This window comes from Thermobia domestica, chromosome 8 (assembly GCF_964235325.1).
Source record: "Thermobia domestica chromosome 8, izTheDome1.hap1.1, whole genome shotgun sequence".
NCBI lineage: Eukaryota > Metazoa > Arthropoda > Insecta > Zygentoma > Lepismatidae > Thermobia > Thermobia domestica.
Window position 1 is genome coordinate 271,623,017 of NC_137461.1, and position 16,800 is coordinate 271,639,816.

General features: G+C 35.9%; 1 long non-coding RNA gene across 1 annotated transcript in view; it reads right to left on the minus strand.

The window, feature by feature from the left end:
* Nucleotides 1–8,151: 8,151 nt before the first annotated feature.
* Nucleotides 8,152–16,800, minus strand: part of LOC145693629 (uncharacterized) — a 56,768-nt gene continuing 48,119 nt past the window's right edge. Inside the window, exon 2 of the long non-coding RNA XR_014132811.1 lies at nt 8,152–9,387. This is a non-coding gene — a long non-coding RNA (uncharacterized LOC145693629). The remainder of the gene's footprint in view (nt 9,388–16,800) is intronic.

Sequence of the window (16,800 nt, forward strand, 5' to 3'; positions counted from 1 at the left end):
CCTAGTTTCCTTGAGGCGGTCACTACAAGCCCCATAGGAGTGAGAATATGATTCATTTGTTGGACCAACACCTGTAGAAAGGAGAAAAAGACGACTCACTCTTTGAACTAAAAATGTATATTTTAAAATTGTGTCCTAGAAGAAGGATATGGAAATGGAATTCAGGTCCCGAAACTTCAATGACTTTCATCTTGAATAAAGAGAAATATAGAATCTTCAGCGCTCTGTACCGAAAAGCTCTCTGAATCTGAGATGAGACTTTTCGGTTGGTTGATTAATTGATATGTATTTACGTCGTTTGTCAAAAGCGATGCTTTACAGAACAAGAACTAGAATTTAAAGTTGGATTTGAACCACTGTAGTGCGTTTGATGGTCACTTACCGGGAATCAAAGTACTCATGCATCAAAGATCAAAAGTACGTTCGCTAACTACTAGATCAACAAAGAGAGCCGTGACTTCTTGGAATATGTGGAAGGAACCAAGGATTCATTGTGGCTTTTAATGGCATTTCATCTTTCTTGGGAAATAACAGAAGATACAAGCTGTTATTGTAATTCATATATAAAATATGAAGTCCTGAGTGAATAACTTATCTTCGCACAGGCCAAACCGCTTAAGCTAGAAACTTGAAATTCAGACAGTAGAAAAGAATTGTGGCGTAAAGTACCACTAAGGAAGGATTTTTTGGGAATTCCAAGAAAGGAACGGTGAATGGGGTCGAAATTATTTTAATAAGATAGCCATCTCTCCGAATCCGTTAAGGCTAGAGACTTCAAATTTGGTATTTGGATTTATAATTTAAAATAATTTGACACGCGTTTCAACGTTTTTTGATAGTTTAGTAAAATGGAGAAAAAAGAGGTGGAAAGAAAAAGGGACGGGGATTGCAATTATCATAATAAGATATTAATATCTGAGAATCATTAAAGGGTAGAAACATTGAATTTTATATAGACCTTCTACTGATTTCTCACTTAAAATAATTCAATACGTATTTCAGCGTTTTTATATTTTACCTAGAAGGGAAGAAAAGGTGTGGGAGTTATTATTATTATTATTATTATTATTATTATTATTATTATTATTATTATTATTATTATTATTATTATTATTATTATTATTATTATTATAAGACTCCCATATCTCGGGATCCCTTATGGTTAAAAACATGGAAGTTGGTAGTTTGAATTTTCATTTAAAACAACTCAACATATATTTGAGTGTTTTTTGCCACTTAACGTAGAATGGAAGAAAAGGAGGGGGTGGTTCTCTAAAATTCCTTACAAGGTGTTTGAATTTCGTGACAGAGTTTTAGCTCAATGCAATTCTATATGAAAGACATAAAGAAGAACGCGAAATATTGTGCCACGGTAGCACGTAGGAGCATTTGCTGTATTGTGCGAGGCCGCATGCGGAGCAAATTGGAGATCTGGGGCCGAAGGCTAGTATAATATAGAGTCTAACTTTATTGTTGTTGTAAGCATACTGTGTTTCGTAGACCCCATACACATATAGGGATAGATGAATTTTCTTTATTCTTTATGCATGTTTACTTTTGTTATCTATTTTTGCGTAGACCGAGCCTTTTTTTCAACTATTGTCCCGGAATTGTCATTCAAAATATAAATGATTAGAGCAAATTCTACACTCTTTCGTTAAAATGAATGCCGTCGTCAATACAGTATTTTCTTTTGTGCAAGTACTGTGCAAGACAATGAATCTATTATATTGTGGTAGCCATGTGTGAAGTGAATCATGACATCACTGCGCCTCCAAAACGAAAGTGCATATTTCATTTAAATCTACAGAAAGAATATATTTCTATTAAAGAAAAAGAAAACTTACAAGTTCGGGACTCCAAAGGGAATCTGGGTATCAGGTTTACACCCCTCCCCCTTGCAGCTCCGAATTCATATGAGTCCCATTGTTGCAAATTAAAATCCTGGTCACTTTAAGGCTACGCTCATTATCCAGGAAGCGAACCGCCCCTCCCAAACGATCCTTCTGGATCCGCTAGTGGATGAAACTGATGAAAACTCCTCCACAGCATTGTTTTTCAACTTCATAAATATTTTGAACATCGCTTTAAAATATATATAGGAACGGTCTTACTCGTCTCCCCAATGTTGAAAACATTTGCGCCGCTGGTCTTACATACCATTTCGGATTAAAAATGATCTTTAAGATCTTTTAAATCTAGAGGGCATCATGTAAGTTCATTTCAGGATTCTGGAGTCACTTGAGAATCATGGAATCATTTTTGAACTCGTTTGACTGAAGTAATACGTACCTTGTTCCAAAATCAACGAAGTTGGAAATCTGTAAATAAACAAGCTTTCGTACAAGTTCTTGTTTCACTGCTTTGTTTCATCATCCACTATGATCTTAAGAACTGGAAGAACCTACTCCAGTTAGTTTCTGACTCCGACTTTAGAAACTTTAAGAACAGCAATATCCAGTTTGTGTCAGCGTTGTGTTGCATGAACGAAGAAGGTTTAGAGGACTTCGATGGTTCAAAATAAATAAATAAATAAATAAATAAATAAAATAACTATGATCAATTGGTCGTGTTTTTGTTACATGTAAAGCCACCAACTTAAGTCAGTGAGTGTCACAGTTTACACACATTCCCAGATTATATTTGAAGGGTGTGAGGCAACAACATGGTAACCCACAATTTTGCAATTGCTGGTTTTGCAGCACCCGATAGAGTGCAACTTCGTTTCACCTTGTCCGTTTAATCTTTCATGTATAGTCTTATGTGAAAAATCAACTTTCCGACTTTGAAAAGGAATTGTGCAGGAGAAAACCTCTAATTTCTTAAAATACTAAAATTGTGGGTTACCATGTTCTTGCCTCACATCCTTCATTTCTTCTTAATTCTTTAACTCTACAACAGCGGTGTCACTACACTGGGACCGACAATCCTTTACCTTAATTTCACCAGCCTCTAGTTGCTTCATAGACTTCAATCAAGCTTTCCGCATCTTTTCCTTCATTCCTCACCAAAATCTAATTAAAATGTGTATTTGTTGTGGCTCTTAAAGGGTGAACGCGACCTTTTCTAGATCAGGTTGATATCTCTTCATTCTTGCGCAAAAGGAAGGTAGGTTCGGAGAGACGCAAATCATTACCTGCTATAACATTTGAGAATATTAATTAGTTCGTACTAACCATAGGTTGAGACCAGATAATTGGTCTATTATATTGACACACACACACACACAAAAAACTGTCATCTCGTCTCAGTGAAATAATACAAAAGTTACATCGGATGGCATTTAGTCTCTCTCCCAAATCCATTGATGGCTCCAGAGTCGATACTCTGATTCAGGGGCGGATCCAGGGGAGGGACGATTGTCCCCCACAGAAGAGGAAACTTTATTTTATGTATAAATAAAACTACCCCAGAGTTGGAGCTCTTAAAAGTAGATCTAAGTAGCAGTATTAACCCCCCCTCCCGAAGTCCGTCCTGAATCCGCCCCTGCTGTGATTTATGGTGAGCCGTTGTAAACGACTTCGTTCATGGGTACACTCACCATCACTGACGCACCCTTTCGCTACGGCTCGGGCCCCCTTGCTTCGCTCCTGCCCTGACTGTTGGATATAATTCGTGCTTTTTAGTGGCCACCTAGCACAAGTTGGTTTGTGTTTTATGCACTGTAGTTTATATGCAATACGTCTATACTGTATTTATACTCATCACAATTACACATAACGAACCATAATCACTATTAAGTGCGCTAGAGTCACTACCAAGTGATTTGGGGGAGAAACTAAATAATATCCGTTATATCTTCACTTCAGGGAGCGTCCCCTTCTGCATTTGCCACTGGTAGATATGCAAAACGGGTTGGAATTCTTATATTCAGACGTAAGGTATTGCGTCGTGAAAAAATATGAACTTTCAACAAAACTGCGCTAATTTTACAGTTTTATTTCGATAAAGACGCAAACGCTGCGCAGACCTATGAGTAAATTTGTGCTGTTATGGGAAAGATACGTTATCCAAAAAACAACAGCCACAATATGATTCAGTAGCTTTCGTTCTAGAAATTCCGAAAATACTACTCGCAGTAGGTCAAAACTACAGTAAAAGTGGATGGTATTCTGGCAGAAGTCGAGCAGGAGTGGTGTACTGGAAGGTCATAACATCGCCAATGACCTTGACATCCATCATCAAACAGTATAAACTATTTGGAGACTGCTGGCTACAAAGAAGCTCGACGTTTGGGTGCCATATGATCTGACTCCAAAACACTTACTCGATCAAATTTCTATCTACGAATCTCCACTAAAAGACAACGTACTCGAGCCATTGGTCATCAGTGATGAAAAGTGGATAACCTAGAACAATGTGCGAAAAAGATTGTGGTCGAAGTGATCAACTTCACGGTCTGTGACAAAGCCCATACTGATGTCCATCAAGGTTATGCTGTTCGTTTAGTGAAATTGGAAGAGTATCGTATATTACAAACTGCTACCACCGGGAAGAATGATGGACCTGTACTGTGGACAACTAGCTTCAGTGCAATTCAGAACTGGTCAACAAAAAGAGCTGGAATTCAAAAGAAACTGACGACAGAACTGGTCAACAAAAAGGGCTGGTCTACTGGTCAACAGCTATATATCATGCCGACACCAGACCGCATATATCTTTAACGACCCGTCAGAAGAGGCAAGAATTGAATGGGAGTTCTAATGCATCCACTGTACATCCCGGACCAGGCACTGTCACACTATTATTTGTTTCGGTCTCTGCGAAATTCTCTGAATGGTGTTGAGTTTATAGAAACAACGCGTCACATTTTTTTTTTTTTTTTTTTTTTTAACCAGAAACCACGAAGTTCTATAACGACGGGATTATGGTGTTGGCGGACCAATTGCAGTAGATCGAATAAAATGGCGTATATGTGGTTTCAAAATGTTGTTTTTAAATTACAATAAATCTCTTCTCAATTTTGACCTCGAAATGCTCAAATAATCTTTAGACAACCTGATATTGCCAAATCCTACCTTACATTACTCTATCTTTCCATAACTCATAGTACCATATTCGTTACTTAAGGGTTTTCACTACAGCGAAATTAAACTACCGCTAGGCTAATTTTAGAGTTTTTCTGTAATATCTTTAAAACAAATAAAAAATGTTCGAAAAGCAGAACCGTAGAGAACTAAAAAATATGGTTTTCTATGTGATACCTTTACTACAATTCACCTATCTGCTTTTGGCATGCCGCTATTTACAGAACCCGCAAAAAATGTTAAATCTATCTACAGATGTAAATCGAAATATTACATTAAAAGATATTACAGAAAACTCTATTCTGAAAGGTATTCTGAAGATATTACAGAAAAACTCTAAAATTAGCGGTAGTTCAATTTCGCTGTAGTGAATACCCTTAAGTTGATCGGTTAATTCGTTGGGATTGAATGTCCATTGCACTATATTTCTTTTATGTGTGTGAACTTTAAAATTACAACACAAAACAGTACAAGAATTTTAATTGGAGTTAACCTTTAAACGCCCATTGACGCAACTGCGGCGTCGGGGCTTTAAACCTAATTAAGGCAGGAAGCCCCTAACTAAGGTAGCTCAGCCCCTAATTAAGGTAGGAAAATTATTTTGGTACCAATGTATTCCTGAAGTATGCAGCTTTCCGCTGGTGTGCATTTTTATGTATGTGGGGATACCACGGTGGGGGAAGGAGGTCATTTTTTGTTTTTTCAACAGGTTTTTTGGGGTCATTTCTTCCCTTACGGGTACACTCAAAAAATTGGTGTGTGAAGCAATGAAGTAGGCCATTACATGGTAATATCCTGTATTTGAACTTCTTGCTTATATGGGGGAGTAGGGAGGGGCAAATTTAGTCTTTTTTTTTCTTTTTTACGTAAATTATATTTACTTTTCAAGACAGTTCCTTCAAGTTTCTTCTATAAATGTCGGAAACTGCACGAATGTTACGTCGTTGGAATCTATGGTCTATACGCTTTCCAACGGTGTATAAATCATGACTGTGATGGTGACATGAAGGGAAGGTCACCAGAGCCCTAATGTGAGAGAGTACAATTTTGTTAAAATCCCTGGTGGTCGTCTAAAGGTTAAGCATCCTCCTTCCACAGAAATCGTGTTATACATTGTAATTATAACAATGGAATATTTCTTCATTCATTTCCACAAAAGTTGTGATTTTCCCCGTTTCAAATGTATAACAAGTGAACTATTCTATTTGCTAAAAAGATCTTGCGGAATTATTTTATGTTACAAATCAGATAATAATTGTATAGAGTTCATAGTCCCTTTCATTAGGGAGTCTATATGAGACGTGGATTCACAACTCAACGTGGAATCCGAATCACATGCACTTCTACTGAGAATTGAACCCTGATCTTCCGCACTTGAGAGGGTAACAAAAATAGTGAACATACCTAATACTTTGTTTTCAGCTATGTCATTTTGCATATTCATTTAATATTGTTTTCCAACCGAATTTAAAAAGAAAAATTGGATTTCAACACACGAACACATGATTAAGAAACTATTCACGCAAATCACTCGAGTATTTCAAATTTGTTGTGTAAAGTGGTCTTCAGTTCCACACTAGAATTTTGTTTACTATCAGATACGACTGTATTTACGGCGAATAATTAGAAGTTACTTCTCTTGCAATGTACAAATATATTTTTCATAGAAGTAATTTCCTTTTATGTTAGAACAACTAGCGTAAAACAGGTTGAAACTGAATTATAGAGTTGAAATGACCGTCAATCATAATAAAAGCATTAGCGAAATTACAATAATTACCTAAACAATAGAATTTAATGAAGAATATCAATTAATGATAATCTCTTCACACAAGCCTCAATAGCTCATCTAAATTTACATGAAAGGTTTTAAACGCGCTGTTTTTTTTTTTTTTTTTTTCTTCAACATTAAGTGATCGGCGTAGGTAACGCATTGGATTTCTATCAAGGCAGCCTGCATTCGAATCTCCACAGGTCTGAACTTTCTAAAATGCTTCAATTTCAATCCATACTCAGTATGATAAGATCTCCTGTGTAGAAGTAAGCTGGAAGTGGCCGGGAACTGGAGTAGGTCCATTGTCCATGAATGGAGAAAGATTTACAAACTTATTTCTTTCAATTGTTTGACTTGTAACTTGCAGTTAATTTCAACGATTTTTAACGTATTATTTTTTCTCTTCTTAGACGTAATATGTAGTGAAATAATACTGTACATTATACACGCAATAAATTATAAATCTCCTTTTGAGAAAATTTAAGAGAAAACATGATTGTGTATGAGCAATCTGATTCCGTTATCCAAGTTGATAAAGAACGAATCATACTGATAATCCTTTTTAAATTTCCTCAGTTGAGTCAAATGAGGATTTTAGCGCACTTCTCCGCATTTCATGTAGTACTGATTTTATTATAAAAGAATTAGCAATGGTTAATTGTGATATTCCTTTTGTACACAGGCAGATATTCAAATCCCGATTTGAAATAACTGAATTGAGTAAACTACTGACACATTCACATGATCATCCGGCACACAAATCATATGGTATTACCTGGTACAAAGAGAACTAGAATATTCAAATCTTCATGATGTACTTGATATTGTGATAATGCTAGCACTATAATTAAGGGAAAAAGCGGTCAAAGTATTCTGCAGCCAATTTTACAGGAGAATGTTACAAATTTCGAATATTTGGAAAGCGTCGGGTTTGGAAAATATAGTTGGATGTTGCGGAATACTCAACAGTTTATTCACAGTATTATAGTGAACAAAAGCACGGATCTATACAAAAAAATAAAATCAGGTTTACTGTTGAATACTCAGTTTAATGACAAAGTGACAAGTACAAATGTGAGTAAAATATATCAGATTGATAAACTACCTGTGACTGTGCAACCATCGACTGGACTTTTTAAAATTTGGATAGATCTGTTTCTCTTAGATTTTACTGGGCCTATGTATATATATAAAAAAAATCGACTAGGCTGTTATTTTACTACGCTCACATCGATTCCAATACAAAAACATTTTAAAATAAAAACAAATATATTTTATAAATTTAGAAGCTTACCAAGAATAGGAATTGTGGATATTTCGCATTTTTTTTAATTGTATAAGAAAATAATATTTTCAAAAACTTTTAAATTTGTTTAATAACAAAAATATAATTGTACAAAATCATCAAAAATATTAAAAAGAAAAATGTAAATCAGAACAAAAAAGTTTAAAATTTTGTTTCCTTTACAAAATACTTACAATTCTTTCCATTACAAAGTTTTTTTTTTCTTTCTTTCATAAACATGGATAACACACCAGTTAATACTACACGAGTAACACTGTTCTGAATTACGAATAGCACACACTGATTTTTTCAGAACACTTTTGTTGTTCTTACTATCAAAAGAACACGTAAATCATTAAATGCATAAGCACGTACTGCATTCAGTTGTTAACTTTCAAGATCTATAACAAAAATATTTTAATCCAATTTCTCTGCACCTTCACAATAAAAGGTTGCATCTTGCTTCCATAATTAATATTAAATAAGATTGCATATATGTATACACTGACGCTTTCATTGTTCCAGCTTAGAACATGTAAATTCATAGTTAACCTATCAATTTGTTTTTGACACCCTAACGATAATAAATTACCTACCACTGGTGATTTTACCAAACAATACAAATTTACTATATCATCACACGCACTCAAACGAAATTCATGAATGATAAATTCTATAAATTCGTGAATGATAAATTCTATTCTTTAAGAATTCACTAGTTTCATGCACAAAAATGGGACAGATTCCACGTCTTCGTTCAAGCAATTCAAATAATTCAAGAGAACCTTTCTCATTTGACAAATACTGAACGACATAAGCACCAATGTTCTCAAGACTCGCCATCAATGGATTTTGATATAAGTATTTTTTTTTTTCAGTTTTCATTGTCTCCCCATTACACAAAACATTTTCATTATATGTGCACAGTAGGTAGCTTCCAAATAAAAACTCACATTTAGTTATTCGCATCACCTAATGATAATTTCTTCCAATTGGACACAGTCTATATGAAATATTAAACTGTTCCCGCGTCTCTTCACTTATTATATGCGTGACAACACAGATGCAGAAAATTTCTTCTTCAATGGCAGGACACATTGAAGCACCAACTCCAAGCGAATCATAGTTTAATTAATTTGATATATGCGACCACCTCAAAAAAATCAGGTTTGTAACAAGCATCACACAAACCACACTCCGCCTTCCTTTTTCTATACTGTTTTTTACACATGTGATTCACTGCAAATTACGATGCACTTGGTAGCAATAGTAGCTGCAACAGGTGATTACGACGACTCCACCTGCAACAAAAAATTAGTGATGATTAAAAATAACATGAATCTATTGTACACTCATGTTCAAAATGATTGTCGCATATCTATAACTGTCTTCTTGTAAGAATATAATTTGACAATGATTTTGCAGGGTACTTTTAATGCTGATACTATGTGTATAATCGGGAAATATATATTTGTGGTAAATTTCATAGGAAAAGAATTACAAATACGAAAATTAGAATGAGTAAAACAAAATGTTGCTAAATGGACAAGAAAGTTTTATTTTCGTTTTATTGTTCTTATTTACTGCTCTTTTGACATGAAATTTGCCACATACTGTACATGTCTTTGCCGATTATACACATACTAACATTATAAGAAATACCAGGCGAATTCGTTATCAAATTATATTTCTACAACAACATACTTATACACATGCGACAGTAATTTTGGACATGAGTGTACATATCACATAAAAACCTTTTTACTAATGACAACATATTTCTAATTTTTTGATTCTACTGTTTACGATGGTCTCTATGATCATCTAATATTTCAAACTAATTCAAAGAAGTGAGTAAGAATTCCTGCATACAGTTGCGTTATTTTTTCTAAAACGATTATTTTAATTATTGTAAAAATTTCAACCCATGTAGCTTCGCTGATTTTTCTGTCAATTTTACCGCAAACAGTTTACAACTTAAACTAGTACGAAGTTTATTTTTTCTTATTACTTTATTCGTTTGATAAAAAAACCTTCTGTAGAAAGAAAATATGGTATAACTAGTTGCAAATTGGTAACTTGCATGCTTATAATAAAGTGTAGGCCATTATCGTAGTAGAGCATATAAAAATGTGTGTGTAACTGTGGTCTACAAAAATGTAACTTGTGCAAATGTTGCATGGAAAAATGCAAATGACCACATGGCTAATAACTAACATTTTGTACGTTATCATTCAAAACTCTTTTTTGTATCTTTCTTTTATAGCATCTTAAAATAATTGATACAATTTTATTTAAAAAATAAACGTTTCTAAAAAGGCACATTTCATTTAGTTATTCTAAAAATTGTCTTGTCGATAAATGTTTAAACTGAAAATTTCGCTTAAGTGGCTAATAACTATATGGTTTCCCTTATGCCAATAAACTGCATTAAATGACTCTTTACATCAAAATAAAAAGTTCATAACCTGTAGGGAAGCTAAAATTTAACATGCGCTATTTGGAATTCGAGAAATCGTGGAGTGGCAGTCCAATATCAGCATAAATGCATATTTCATTAATGTGGAATGGATTCTCTACAAAGTCGAATTCCCCGACATCCTCAACAGAAATTTCAGATTTGCTCTGATATCAAGGTGGGTCCAAAGTAGACAACCTTGACAATAGTGGAGAAGGAAATGCTTCCAAGGGAAGTCGGAATTTAGGAACCGCCAGCTCATCGGTCCTTTGGTTCGGAATAACGCTTACTGCTGTGTATTTGTCACGGTATATCTAACGTTTTTCTTTATTTTTTGCTCACATAAACCTGAAGCAAAACCTTGCAGCACGCGCTATTCCGAACACGAGGGTCTGTGTGGCGCTGGTAGTCTCTTCCGACTTTCCACCAAAGCACTCACGAGGAAGGTCCACAAACCGTGAGAGTTGAATTTTGATGAAAATTTGTGACAAGCTTCAGTTCGAGTTGCTAAGTAACGTAGTAATAGTCACTCGATGCGCAAATGCTTCGTTGAGCTGCTACACCGACGCCATCTTGAAATCCAGTAGGCAATGTCCAAGAATACCCTTTTGACACAAAAATGAAAAAGCTTTTAATAGATCTGACTTCAGTATTGTAAACCAAGGTAGAGCATCTATATATGGGAGTACTTCCAGTGCATGATCGCCATTTTGAAAGGCGCCATATTGGATCACGGTCAAATATGATAAATGGTAAGAGGGTCATGTGGGTATCAAATAGCACTGGAATTTACTCCTGAATCCATTTCCGTAACCAAAGTTTATATATCTGTTTTCACTTCAGAGTGAAGAGCTCTCTCGCTCACAGGAATATATAAATACTGCAATTAAAATGTGTGTTATGAAATGCAGTCGTGCGAGCACTTGCAGGGTTTTAGCTAATGCAGTAGTTAATGCAGTACAATAGCCACTATACCAATCAGATCTTGAGACTAGTGAGAGAAATCGTTAATTAAATTGAAATGCCTGTAGTGAAAAATGGAATAGCAGCATGCTACGAGTTATACCTATTTCAAAGTGCGATGAAATAGACTGCTCGTCGATGAAACACATGCCTAATAGTACTGACGAGCAGAGAATACCAAAGGGATTGTTCGGATATATATTAGAAAAATGATATAAACTGGTGAATATTAGTTGAACGACCAAAATGGTTCGGATTCCACTATAATCAGTAGGTCCACGTCTCCTTTAGCGTAGCAGGCATAAGTGTAGGACGTTGGACTGAATCAAACCAAAAATCTATTTTAGGCAATTTTACGTGGTCCGTTGTAGTCTGTTAAGTTTTCTTCTCCAATCTTGAAATCTTAGGCAAAGACCATCATTGTTGCAGAATATTGCGTTCTTTTCGAATACTCATACTTGACAACCTATAATTTACCGTGCATATTACGAAGTTAAAATACTTTAATGTATTTATTGCCAGTTTGTCTAAATACAATCGATTTATTGCTGACGCATTGAACAATTAAGGGGATTTAAATTATCAGTTCACAGCCAATTCTTACAAGAAGATACACCTGGAAACTTAGAATTCAGTTCTCTTGTGTCTGTTCTGCTATTAGTGATACGGGAATGCATACACACCTGCTAAGAATAGATGGCAATAAAGATTATTACAAGATTCAATACCAAGTTGCAATCCATAAAACAAGCCTCTTTCTTGCTTTTTCTTCCATATCAAATATTTAAATATCTGCAACTTTCCACCTTTAACGATAAAACACTTGCTTATAATAAGGGCAAGACTAGTTTTCATATCAAAACTGTGATAAATAACTAATTGTAGCAGGTGTTCACTTGTTCGGTGTACAAGTTATATGGCAGAATTTTCATAATGAAAATGCATTCTGTTGTGTATCATCAATTTTGTGCGCCAGTCCTAAAGGACATGCTTGCATATGCATGGCAGAAATGTGGGTACGTCACAGGAGCAATAGTTGGTTCATTTACAAATGTTCTGCAGCAGCGTCGGATTTACGTATAAGCTAAACAAACTATAGCTTAGGGCCCCATATTCATGGGGGCCCAAAAAATTCAAGGAATAAATTGAATGTACATATTCAAAATATAAGAAAAACAATAAATGAAGTAACATCTACATATAGCAACAGTGCTTCGTTTGTATGGGCCCCTATGATGTAAGTAATGGGGCCCCTTCTGCTAGTCTGCTTCGTAAAATATCACTGGTTTCTTTATTTCTGTTTATAGGATCCTACGTTCATCTGGACACATAAAGGGTCCCATTATCTTCAGTAGCTTAGGGCCCGACCAAACCTAAATCCAGCTCTGTTCTGGAGACTAGTAGAAAATAGTGTCTGTGGTCATGAAGATTGTGACGAAAGTGCATTGCTCCACGATACTGTGTGCTAATCACTTCGGTTTGGATCTCCATCATCAGAACTGAAGAGCAAAAGGTTAGTAGGTTAATATTTGCTTATGTGCATCGGTTTATATTATTTTTCTATTAATTTTCTAATAACTTCAAGATATATTCTTGTAAAGTCATGTGTGCCGTTGCACCTAACTTATATTAACCCTTTTAAGTTTTTTCGGTCGTTTTCGACCGATATTGTAGTGTCTTAAAGATTCAATTAAAAGAGAACCAAGAATGCTATTAAGTTCCGTTTTTTTTTTTTTTAATTTTCCAAGAGAGGAGGCATTCAAGAAAGCCTTGGAAGGGTCTATATGCTTCCGAGAGTCAGAACATAGGGGGGTATGACGTCATCAATTTACAAATTCCCTTTTTTTTAGGGAGGTCTAACTTCAACATTTTTTGGTGAGCTTCTCTTTAATCCTAGAATCCTAATATTTTCCATAAACAATCAGTGGACCCATTGGTTTTTATGAGATTTTTTTTTCGGATATCTTCGTCAATATAGAAGGGGAGTTCAAAGGGACAAAATGGTAAAAAAGGGATATTTTTGACCAAAAATCCCACTTTCGCGATTCTTGCTCCACTCGGCTACATGATAGGGACATTTGAGTGGTACTTTCTAAAAGCCTACTTGATTCTGAAGAGAACGACGTATGAATCATCATCCTACGATAGTTAGGGACGTGTCAGGAAATTTTTGAAGTTTGTATAGTATCCTTGGGAAATTTCGGAAATATTCGCAGAAGAGGAAAATATTTTTTTCGCCCTTAGTATTGAATATAGGAGATTGGTATTTGGCACACGTAATTAGTACCATAAGTAACATTTTTTACAGTGATTTTCAGATCTCTATGTTAACCCAGGGCCGCGCCAGACGGCCCCAAAACGGGGAAAAGAGATTTTTTCTCCAAAAATCCCTATTTTCCTCACTTGTAACCTCCTTAGGAACGTCCTAGGGACATGCTGGTGATACCATCTGAAAGCCTACTCTATTCTAAAGAGAACGACGTATGTATCATCATCCTACGATAATTAGGGCCGTGTCAGGAAATTTTTGAAGTTTGTATAGTATCCTTGGGAAATTTCGGAAATATTCGCAGAAGAGGAAAATATCCTGAATTTTTCCCGTCCTTAGTATTGAAGATAGGAAATTGGTATTTGGCACAAGTAATTAGTACACTACATAGTATTTTTGAAAGTAGTTTCCATATCTCTATGTTTACCCAGGGCCGCACCAGAGGGCCCCAAAACGGGAAAAAAGGGATTTTTAAGCAAAAATCCCTATTTTACTCATTTTTTCTCTCCTTAGGGACGTCCGAGGGACATGAGGGAAATACAATCTGGAAGCCTACTCTATTCTGAAGAGAATGGTGTATGAATCGTGATCCTACGATAATTAGGGACGTGTCAAGAAATTTTTGAAATTTATATAGGGTATCCTGGGATATTCTGGGAATATTCGCAGAAGAGGAAAATATTTTTCCCGTCCTTAGTGTTGAAGATAGGATATTGGTATTTGGCACAAGCAATTAGTACACTACGTAGTATTTTTGAAAGTGATTTCTGGATCTCTATGTTTACCCAGGGCTGCGCTAAAGGGCTCCAAACCGGAGGAAAAGGAATTTTTTCAACAAAAATCCCTATTTTCCTCAATTTTTCCCTCCTTAGGGATGTCCGAAAGACATGCGGGTGATACCATCTGAAAGGCTACTCCATTATGAACAAAACGACGTATGAACCATAATTTTACGATCATTAGGGACGTGTCAGAATTTTTAAAAAATTTGTAAGGTGCATTGTAGGGAATTTTTGGGTGTTTTTTAATGCTCTCCCAACATCGGTAAAAACTTTTCCCGCCCTTACTATTCAAGACAGGAAATTCGAATTTGTCACAAGTAATTAGTACACTACGTAGTATTTTTCCTAATTTTTGGAGATTTGTGCGCGGACCCGGTAGAGCCTCAGGGGGCCCCAAACTTTCAAGAAGTTTTTTTTTTGGGCAAAAAATCCCGATTTTCCCTCAAATAATTCCCTTCTGATACGTCATAGGGACATGTAAGTGGTACCATTTGAAAGACTGTTCTATTCTGAGAAAAACGAGGTATGAACCATGATCCTAGGATAAATAGGGATGACGCTGTCGCTGCTTATCTGAGACTCAAGAAAAACGCCGAAGAAGGCAAGAATTTAAAAGGGTTAAAGCATTTAAATGTTATGCATAATTGCAACACACATAGACTCATATATATAGCACACTTTGAAATAGATATAATTTGTTACAGTGCTGCTATTCCATTTTTCACTACAGGAATTTCCAGTTAACGATTTCTCTCACTAGTCTCAAGATCTGATTGATATAGTGGCTATTGTATATCAAGTGACTACTACTGCATTAGTTAAAATCCTGCAAGTGCTCGCACGAGTGCATTTCATAACACACATTTTAATTGCACAGTTTTTGTATGTTCCTGTGAGCGAGAGAGCTCTTAACTCTGAAGTGAAAACAGATATATAAACTTTGGTTACGGAAATGGATTCAGGAGTAAATTCCAGCGCTATTTGATACCCCACATGACCCTCTTACCATTTATCATATTTGACCGTGATTCAATATGGCGCCTTTCAAAATGGCGATCATGCACTGGAAGTACTCCCATATATAGATGCTCTACCTTGGTTTACAATACTGAAGTCAGATCTATTAAAAGCTTTTTCATTTTTGTGTCAAAAGGGTATTCTTGGACATTGCCTACTGGATTTCAAGATGGCGTCGGTGTAGCAGCTCAACGAAGCATTTGCGCATCGAGTGACTATTACTACGTTACTTAGCAACTCGAACTGAAGCTTGTCACAAATTTTCATCAAAATTCAACTCTCACGGTTTATGGACCTTCCTCGTCAGTGTGCACTGTTATCAAGGGTTACCCTTTGCCTCCTTTGAATCCACCCTGAAATCAGGGCATATTTGAAAATTCTGTTGAGCGCATGTCTGGGAATTATGTAGCGCATCCTACAGGGATTTCCTTGCACACACATAGGACACTGATGAAATATACATTTTTGGATTGTGTATCTACGACTTCCTTTAAGCTGATATCGACCGCCACTCCAGGGTTTCTTGGATTCGAAACAGCGCATGTTGAAATTTAGCTTTTCCACAATTTTAGATAGCCCTAGCTCTGAAACTATCCACATGTCCCCACAAGTTGGTTTGAACTTTATTATTTTGATGTGAGGAAATCATCTGTTACAGTTTGACGGTAGAGTTAACATCCTATATATTACACAAAAGTGTATCAATATGGTGAATTTGTCTGAAACCTTCAAGTTTTTGTGCAGCTAATTATTAATATTATTTGTAAATTGCAGATACCACGGTAAGGGAAGTCTGTTGGCAATTACAGCCTTCTATGCCAACCTATCTAGTACCTGGAGCAATTTAAAGATGGCGCAGTGACTTGAACAATACTCCGAGGAGGAGGTACGTGATGTTATTGGTTTTTTATGGGCTACGGGACAGAAACCAGCTGACATGCATCCAGAATTGGAGGAGGTCTACGGTGAGAATGTTAGGTAGCATTAACACGTGTATGTGTGGTGCAACTCATTTGCAAGTAGCAGAAGAACAGACAGACAGTTGACAGAAGTGACACTAGCAACGTCCATCACCGACAGGAATGTGTGTGACATCGATGCAATGATTCGTCTAGGGATGGGCAAAAACAGTTTTTATAAAAACCGGAAACCGGTTTCTAGAAAAACCGAAACCCGAAAAACCGGTTTCGATGAAAACTTTTGGAAAACAAAACTATTTCTGTGG